The sequence below is a fragment of the Eschrichtius robustus genome, chromosome 11 (assembly GCF_028021215.1).
Source record: "Eschrichtius robustus isolate mEscRob2 chromosome 11, mEscRob2.pri, whole genome shotgun sequence".
Classification (NCBI taxonomy): domain Eukaryota; kingdom Metazoa; phylum Chordata; class Mammalia; order Artiodactyla; family Eschrichtiidae; genus Eschrichtius; species Eschrichtius robustus.
In genome coordinates this window covers 42,850,745-42,861,081 of record NC_090834.1, presented here as the reverse complement: position 1 = coordinate 42,861,081, position 10,337 = coordinate 42,850,745, and the positions used below count along the sequence as shown (strand labels likewise).

Here is a 10,337-nt window from a genome sequence, read left to right as displayed (position 1 = left end):
GTCCCCTGCATTGGCAGGTGGATTCTTAACCACTCCGCCACCAGGGAAGTCCCCCTAACAATCTATTTTATATTTTACTTTCAAATCGTTGTTCCAGGAAGGCAGCAGGGGAGACGGTATTCATTCCAGTTTGCAAGATTATATCTGAACTTGCTGGCAACAGGTTCTACTGGGCTTGGGAGCTGTGAAGTTCCTCCTTAGAAGGACACCGATCTTTGGAAGGCAAGAAGGAAGGAAGATTCCTCATGGTCTGCTGGGCCACTCCACGTGACAGTCCAGGAGGCCAAGACTGTCCTCAGTTTCCTTCCAGGCACTCCTGCTGCTGCTTCCCCGTTCCAGATTCCAGTGCGCTGCCATCTGATCCCATGACCTTGGCCACAGACACCCCCATCCCCCCCCCGATCTGCAGCAGATACTGCCCCCATCACGGGACTCCTCATAACCTATTGTCACTGTCTCCTTACTTGCCCAGAGGCCCCTCTGGACTGTAAGCTGCTTGTTTAGTCACTGAGGTCTGGACAGCCCTTACCACAGTGTTGGCAAAGCATACAGGTTAGTTGGACAAATGAATGAACTGAAGGGTGGTGTTGGCTCTTTACCAACATGAATGGCTCCTCTGTGTTATAGAACAGAAGCCTCAGTGCTATTCACACTTCTTCCCTCTTCAGCGCATGCTTATTCCATTTGGTCACCAAGTCTGTCAGTTTTAATCCTAAAACATCTCTTGAATCATCTTCGTTGCTTTGTCCCTACCCTAATGAAGACTCTGAGCATCTCTTGTCAGGGTTGCCAGATGAAATACAGGATGCCCCGTTATATTTGAATGTCAGGAAAACAACACATTAATTTTTCTTTTATAAATATGTCCCAAATATTGCAAGGGACATACTTAGGCTAAAAAGTTATTCATAGCTTATGTGAATTTCAAATGTAATTTGGTGGTCCTGTATTTTTTATTGTAATAAAATACATAAAATTTACTCGTTTAGCCATTTTCAAGTATACAGTTCAGTGGTATTAAGTACATTCACAATGTTGTGCCACCATCACCACTATGCATTTCCAGAACTTTTTCATCATTCCAAATAGAAACTGTACCCCTTGTAAAATAACTCCTCACCGCCCCCAAGATCCTCTAGTAACATCTACTATAGTACTTCCTGTCTCTATGAATTTGCCTATTCTAGGTACTTTATGTAAGTTGAGTCATAGAATATTTGTTTTATGTGTCTGGCTTATTTTACTTAGTGTAGTTTTCCAGGTTCACCAATGTTGTAGCATGTATCAGAATTTCATTCCTTTTTAAGTCCAAATAATATTCCATTGCATGTGTATACCACCTTTTGTTTATCCATTCATCTGTTGATGAACATTTGGGCTGTTCCATCTTTTGGCTATTGTGAAACAATGTTTCTATAAACATTGGTATATAAGTATCTGAGTCCTTGCTTTTAATTCTCTTGGGTGTATACCTAGAACTGGAATTGCCAGATCATAGGGTAATTCTATGTTTAAATTTTTCAGGAACCATCAAACTGTTTCTGCAGCAGCCTCATCATTTTATATTCCCAAGTTTTTGACTACAAGGAGGGTTAGTGCCCCTAATGCCTGTGTGTTAAGGGATCAACTGTAATTCAAAACCAGAGCTGCAAAATAAGCTGCCACCAAGATGAACTGGCCTGCTGTGTTTACCTTGCTGATGAATATTGGTTTTAATTTAGCAGTGGCACAGCAAGGATTGAAATATTTAGCAAGCATTCTCAGTGCTGGAACAGTTCAATATTTGACATCAAAATGATAGCAATCAACATTACACCTTTTGACATTATCATGTAAGTAAGTGAAACTGGAATAATATCTGCATAGGTCAAGCTAACATATGAGGTACTGATAGGTATTTTATCAGCAAGTGGACCAACAACACATCCCAGAGCTGATTTTTTTTTAACATCTTTATTGGAGTATAATTGCTTTACAATGGTGTGTTAGTTTCTGCTTTACAACAAAGTGAATCAGCTATACATATACATATATCCCCATATCTCTTCCGTCTTGCGTTTCTCTCCACCCTCCCTATTCCACCCCTCTAGGTGGTCACAAAGCACTGAGCTGAGCTCCCTGTGCCATGTGGCTGCTTCCCACTAGCTATCTATTTTACATTTGGTAGTGTATATATGTCCATGCCACTCTCTCACTTCATCCCAGCTTACCCTTCCCCCTCCCTGTGTCCTCAAGTCCATTCTCTAGTAGGTCTGTGTCTTTATTCCTGTCCTGCCCCTAGGTTCTTCATTACCATATTTTTTTTTTAGATTCCATATATATGTGTTAGCATACAGTATTTGTTTATCTCTTTCTGACTTACTTCACTCTGTATGACAGTATCTAAGTCCATCCACCTCACTACAAATGACTCAATTTCATTTCTTTTTATGGCTGAGTAATATTCCATTGTATATATGTGCCACATCTTCTTTATCCATTCATCTGTCGATGGACACTTACGTTGCTTCCATGTCCTGGCTATTGTAAATAGAGCTGCAAAGAACATTGTGGTACATGACTCTTTTTGAATTATGGTTTTCTCAGGGTATATGCCCAGTAGTGGGATTGCTGGGTCATATGGTAGTTCTATTTTTAGTTTTTTAAAAAAATTTTATTGATTGATTGATTGCTATGTTGGGTCTTCGTTTCTGTGCTAGGGCTTTCTCTAGTTGTGGCAAGCGGGGGCCACTCTTCATCGCGGTGCGTGGGCCTCTGACTATCGTGGCCTCTCTTGTTGCGGAGCACAGGCTCCAGACGTGCAGGCTCAGTAGTTGTGGCTCACGGGCCTAGTTGCTCCGCGGCATGTGGGATCTTCCCAGACCAGGGCTCGAACCCGTGTCCCCTGCATTGGCAGCCAGATTCTCAACCACTGCGCCACCAGGGAAGCCCCTATTTTTAGTTTTTTAAGGAACCTCCATACTGTTCTCCATAGTGGCTTTATCAATTTACATTCCCACCAACAGTGCAAGAGGGTTCCCTTTTCTCCACACCCTCTCCAGCATTTATTGTTTGTAGATATTTTGATGATGGCCATTCTGACTGGTGTAAGGTGATACCTCACTGTAGTTTTTTTTTTTTTAATCAGTCATCAATTTTATACACATCACTGTATACATGTCAATCCCTCACTGTAGTTTTGATTTGCATGTCTCTAATGATTAGTGATGTTGAGCATCCTTTCATGTGTTTGTTGGCAATCTGTATATCTTCTCTGGAGAAATATCTATTTAGGTCTTCTGCCCATTTTTGGATTGGGCTGTTTGTTTTTTTGATATTGAGCTGCTTGTAAATTTTGGAGATTAATCCTCTATCAGTTGCTTCATTTGCAAATATTTTCTCCCATTCTGAGGGTTGTCTTTTCATCTTGTTTATGTTTTCTTTCGCTGTGCAAAAGCTTTGAAGTTTCATTAGGTCCCATTTTTTAATTTTTGTTTTTATTTTCATTTCTGTAGGAGGTGGGTCAAACAGGATCTTGCTGTGATTTATGTCATAGAGTGTTCTGCCTATGTTTTCCTCTAAGAGTTTTATAGTGTCTGGCCTTACATTTAGGTCTTTAATCCATTTTGAGTTTATTTTGGTGTATGGTGTTAGGGAGTGTTCTAATTTCATTCTTGTACATGTAGCTGTCCAGTTTTCCCAGCACCACTTATTGAAGAGGCTGTCTTTTCTCCATTGTATATTCTTGCCTCCTTTATCAAAAATAAGGTGACCATATGTGCGTGGGTTTATCTCTGGGCCTTCTATCACGTTCCATTGATGTATATTTCTGTTTTTGTGCCAGTACCATACTGTCTTGATTACTGTACCAGAGCTGCTTTTTGATGGTCCAAATTTCGAGCAATAAATCTGTCCAACCAATCAGTTAGACCAGCTAAAGCAAAAACTCCTAGTGCAATATTAAAATCTTCTCTGATAATCAAATAACCCCAAACTGGAGGCAAGCCAATTCTCACTGACAAAATATCTAGAATTGTCCGTAGATTTTCACACAGGCTTGATGGTGCTTTCCCAGCCCCGTCACTGCCTGGGCCCTCAGCAATGATGACCATCTTTTCCCCCCAAGGGAGTCCCTCCCAGTTAATTTTTAAAAATTTGTCATTCAGGTGCTTTATTCTCTCTTCAGATGTCTAATAATCTATTAATAGATCTATTAATCTCTTCAGGTGTCTAATCTATTTTACTCATCCACTACTTGTAATTATGATGACTGTATTTTTTATTTCTAGAAATTCTATTTTTAAAAATCTACCATTGTTTTTCATAGCGACACTCTTAGAATTTATTCCTTCATTAACTAATTTAAATATGCTTATGTCATATTTTTTAGAATTACATTATACTATCTCAAGTTTTTAGGGCTCTAATCCTGCTATTTACTGTGTCTGTTGACTTGTGCACATGGTGAATTTTTTCCTTATGTGTTTTAAAATTTTGATTGTGAGCTCATCATTTGATTGATGAGACTAGCTCACTTTTTGGTTTTTCTGTACAGCTTTCTTTATTCAAACTCAAGATTTGAGAAAGGGGGAGAGTAGGCAATCACTACCTAATTTTTTATTTCAAATGACATCAAAAATACTATATTAACATTATTAAAATTACAAATAAAAGAAAAAGATATTCACATATAATCCCACAGTCCTAAAATATTATAATTTAATTATCCTTGATCCTTTTACTCCTTTTCACTTGTATAAATTTTACATTCTTTTAATGATAGTATGGATACAATTTTCCATTATCCTTTATATCAGAACTATTTTTCATCATTCTTTATAGCTCTTTTTAAAAACCTTTTTGTTGTGGTGAAATATACATAACACAAAACTTACTATTTTAATATTTTTAAATGTACAATTCAGTGGTGAGTACACTCTCATTGTTGTGCAACCATCACCATTATCCATTTCCAGAACTTTTTCATCATCTCAAACTGAAACTCTGTAACCTCTGAAACACTAGCTCCACCTAACCCCTTTCCCCCAGCCCCTAGTAAATACTATTATACTTTGTGTCTCTGTGAGTTTGTATGTTTATAACCTTTTATGATTAAATAATATTCTATGAAATTATTGAATTATAAAAGTCCTCCCTTTACTAAATTATTTCTAATTTTTGGTTATGACAAGTTCTGCTGTATTGACCATAATTGTACATATTACTATCTCCTTTTGGACTGTCTTGAACCTTTTTCTTGTATGTAGCTGCCCAATATCTTTTGACCATGCTTGCCTTACCCCAGTATTTGAAGAGTTTCGCACATATTGAGAAACACTTCCTCAAAGTAGATGCTAAAACTCATTCTCCCAGTATCCCTGCTGCTTGAGAGACCTGGGCCCTGCCACATATACATCTGTAAGAGACTCCAGTTTGGAAGGGAACAATGTGAGTGGGTAGTGTAGTGTCTACCCACTAGCAAGCTTGGGGGCAGAGGCTTCTGGAACCTGGAGGCAATAGCTCAGTGCTGGATGTCCAGGACATGAGCTGTCTGGAGACATAGGGTCTATCCTGACCAAGTGGTGGTGCTTCTAGAGTAGCTTCTGGTGCCCCCACGATGTGGTTGGCCCTTATCCCTGGATATATAGCTCCCAAGCCTCTTCTCTGTCTTGCATTCCAGAGATCCTGTAAGTTTCCCGATATCCTTTAATAAATTCCCTTCCTGCCTAAACTAGACAAAGTGGATTCTGTGGTTTTCCATTAATAAAATGGATTATTTTCTTATAATATAAAAAACAGAGGTTACTGTCTCATAGGGTATAATTTTTTTAAAAATGGCTCTGCTATATATTTTCATATTTTCTTCCAAAAGGGTTGAACCAATGTCACCAGAAATGTATTATTATGCTAGATTTAACACCTTTTTCTAACAAGTGTTCATTAACTTTCTTTTTTTTTTATTAAGGTATAGTTGATTTACAGTATTATGTAAGCTTTAGGTGTACAATGTAGTGATCCACAATTTTAATGGTTATATTCCACTTGTAGTTATTATAAAATATTGGCTATATTCCCTGTTGCTGTACAATATATCCTTGTAGCTCATTTATTTTGTATATAGTAGTTCGTACCTCTTAATCCCCTACCTCTAGCTTGCCCACCCCCCTCCCTAGTGGTAATCACTGGTTTGTTCTCTGTATCTTTGAGTCTGTTTCTTTTTTGTTATATTCACTAGTTTGTTTTATTTTTTTAGATTACACATATAAGTGATATCATACAGTATATATCTTTCTCTGTCTGACTTATTTCACTAAACATAACACCCTCCAAGTCCATCCATGTTGTTACAATTAGCAAAATTTCATTCTTTTTTATAGCTCAGTAGTATTCCATTGTGTATATATATATATATACCATGTCTCTTTTTTTCAGCTTTTTTTTTTTTAAACCATGTCTTCTTTATCCATTTACTTGTTGATAGACAGTTAGGTTGCTTCCACATCTTGGCTATTGTAAATAACGCTGCTATGAACACTGGGGTGCAAGTATCTTTTTCAAATTAGTGTTTTCATTTTTTCTGGATTTATACCCAGGAGTGGATTGCTGGATCATATGGTAGTTCTATTTTTAGTTTTTTAAGGAACCTCCATACTGTTTTCCATAGTGTCTGCACCAATTTACATTCCCACCAACAGTGTATGAGGGTTCCCTTTTTTCCACATCCTCACCAATATTTGTGATTTGTAGACTTCTTGTTGATAGCCATTCTGACAGGTATGAGATGAATCTCATTGTGATTTTGATTTGAATTTCTCTGATGATTAGCAATGTTGAGTATCTTCCATGTGCCTGTTTGCCATCTGTATATCTTCTTTGAAAAAAAAGTCTATTCAGGTCTTCTGACCATTTTTTAATAAGGTTTTTTTTATATTGAGTTGTATGAGCTGTTTATATATTTTGGATATTAACCCCTTTTTGATAATATCACTTACAAATGTTTTGTTTTATTCAGTTGGTTGTTTTCGTTTTTGTCAATGGTTTCATTTGCTGTACAAGAACTTTTAAGTTTAATTAAGTCCCATTTGTTTATTTTTGCTTTTATCTCTTTTGCCTTAGGAGACAGATCTAAAAAACTATTGCTATGATTTATGTCAAAGGATGTTCTGCCTATGTTCTCTTCTAGGACTTATGGTTTCAGGTCTTACATTTAGGTCTTTAATCCATTTTAATTTTATGTTTGTATATGGTGTGAGGAAATGTTCTAATCTCATTCTTTTATATGTAGCGGTCCAGTTTCCCCAGAACCACTTATTGAAGAGACTGTCTTTTGCTCCATTGTATATTCTTGCCTCCTTTGTTGTAGATTAATTAAGCATACACATGTGGGTTTATTTCTGGGCTTTCTATTCTGTTCCATTGATCTATGTGTCTGTTTTTGTGCCAGTACCATGCTGTTTGGATTATTGTTCCTTTGTAGTATAGTCTGAATTCAGGGAGGGTGATAACTCTAGCTTTGCTCTTTTTTCTCATGATTGGTTTGTCTGTTCTGGATCTTTGTGTTTCCACATAAATTTTAGGATTATTTGTTCTAGTTCTGTGGAAAATGTCAGGAGAATTTTGATAGAGATTGCATTAAATCTGTAGATTGCTCTGAGTAGTATGACTATTTTAATAATGTTGATTCTTCCTATTCAAGAACACAGTATATCTTTCCATTTCTTTGCATCATTTCAAATTCCTTCATCAATGTTTTATAGTTTTCAGAGTATAGTTCTTTCACCTCCTTGGTTAAGTTTATTCCTAGGTATTTTATTCTTTTCGATGTGATTTTAACTGGGATTGTTTTCTTGCTTTTTCTTTCTGATAGTTCATTATTAGTGTACAGAAAAGCAACAGATATTAATCTTGTTTCCGGCAACTTTGCTGAATTCATCTATTAGTTCTAATGGTTTTTTTGGTGGAGATGTTAAGGTTTTCTATATATAGTATCATGTCATCTGCAAATAGTGACAATTTTACTTTTTCCCTTCCAATTTGGAAGTCTTTTATTTCTTTTTCTTGTCTGATTGCTGCGGCTAGGACTTCCAATACTATGTTAAATAGAAATGGTGAGAGTGGGCATCCTTGTCTTGTTCCTGATTTTAGAGGAAAAATTTCAAATTTTCACCAGAGAGTAAAAAGCTGTTAGTTGTGGGTTTGTCATAAATGGCCTTTATTGTGTTGAGAAATGTTCCCTCTGTACCCACTTTTTTCTTTTTCTTTTTTTTTAATTGAAGTATAGTTGATTTACAATGTTGTGTTAGCTTCTGTTGTACAGCAAAGTGATTCAGTTATATATATATATATATACACACACACACATACATATATATACTTTTCATATACTTTTTCATTATAGATTACTAAAAGATATTAAATATAGTTCCCTGTGCTATACAGTAGGAATATGTTGTTTATATATCCACTTTGTTGAGAGGGTTTTTTTTTATCATGGATGGATACTGAATTTTATCAAAGGCTTTTTCTGCATCTGTTGAGATGATCATGTGATTTTTATTATTCCTTTTGCTAATGTAGTGTATCACATTGATTGATTTGTGAATATTGAACCATCCTTGCATCCTAGAATAAATTCCAACACATTGTAGTGTACGCTCATTTTTATATATTGTTGAATTTGGTTTGCTAATATTTTGATGAGGATTTTTGAATCTACATTCATCAGAGATATTGGCCTGTAATTTTCTTTTTTTGTAGTGTGTCTAGTTTTGGAATCAGAGTATGGTGGCCTTGTAAAATGAATTTGGAATTTTTCCATCCTCTCCAATTTTTGGTAATAGTTTGAGAAGGATTAGCTCTTCTTTGTGTATTTGGTAGAATTCTCCTGTGAAGCCATCCAATCCTGGAATTTTGTTTGCTAGGAGTTTTTTTTTTTTATTATAAATTCAGTTTCACTACTAGTGATCTGCCAGTCCAGATTGTCTATTTCTTCCTGATTCAGTCTTCTGTTTTGTTTTGTTTTTTTGAATTTTATTTTATTTATTTTTTTATACAGCAGGTTCTTATTAGGTATCCATTTTATACATATTAATGTATATATGTCAATTCCAATCTCCCAATTCACCACACCACCCAACCCCGCCCCCCACCACTTTCCCCCCTTGGTGTCAATACATTTTTTTATTGAATTTTTGACTTTTATTTTATTTATTTTTATATACAGCAGGTTCTTAATAGTTACCTATTTTATACACATCAGTGAATACATGTCAATCTCAATCTCCCAATTCATCACACTGCCCCCCCACCCCCCCACTGCTTTCCCCCCACGGTGTCCATACGTTTGTTCTTTACATCTGTGTCTCAATTTTTGCCCTGCAAACCGGATCATCTGTACCATTTTTCTAGGTTCCACATATATGTGTTAATATACGATATTTGTTTTTCGGTTTCTGACTTACTTCACTCTGTATGACAGTATCTAGATCTATCCACATCTCTACAAATGACCCAATTTCATTCCTTTTTATGGCTGAGTAATATTCCATTGTATATATGTACCACAACTTCTTTATCCATTCGTCTGTCGATGGGCATTTAGATTGCTTCCATGACCTGGCTATTGTAAATAGTGCTGCAATAAACATTGGGGTGCATGTGTCTTTAAGAATCATGGTTTTCTCTGGGTATATGCCCAGTAGTGGGATTGCTGGGTCAGATGGTAATTCTATTTTTAGTTTTTTAAGGAACCTCCATACCATTCTCCATAGTGATTGTATCAATTTACATTCCCACCAACAGTGCAAGAGGGTTCCCTTTTCTCCACACCCTCTCCAACATTTGTTGTTTGTAGATTTTCTGATGATGCCCATTCTAATTGGTGTGAGGTGATACCTCATTGTAGTTTTGATTTGCATTTCTCTAATAATTAGTGATGTTGAGCATCTTTTCAAGTGCTTCATGGCCATCTGTATGTCTTCTTTGGAGAAATGTCTATTTAGGTCTTCTGCCATTTTTTGGATTGGTTTGTTTGTTTTTTTAATATTGAGCTGCATGAGCTGTTTATATATTTTGGAGATTAATCCTTTGTCCGTTGATTTGTATGCAAATATTTTCTCCCATTTTGAGGGTTGTCTTTTCATCTTGTTTATGGTTTCCTTTGCTGTGCAAAAGCTTTGAGGTTTCATTAGGTCCCATTTGTTTATTTTTGTTTTTATTTCCATTACTCTATGAGGTGGATCAAAAAAGATCTTGCTGTGATTTACGTCAAAGAGTGTTCTTCCTATGTTTTCCTCTAAGAGTTTTATAGTGTCTGGTCTTACATTTAAGTCTCTAATCCATTTTGAGTTTATTTTTGT

General features: G+C 36.2%; 1 pseudogene; it reads right to left on the bottom strand.

The window, feature by feature from the left end:
- Positions 1 to 1,560: 1,560 nt before the first annotated feature.
- LOC137772182 (cardiolipin synthase (CMP-forming) pseudogene) lies at positions 1,561 to 4,091 on the bottom strand (annotated as a pseudogene).
- Positions 4,092 to 10,337: the final 6,246 nt, after the last annotated feature.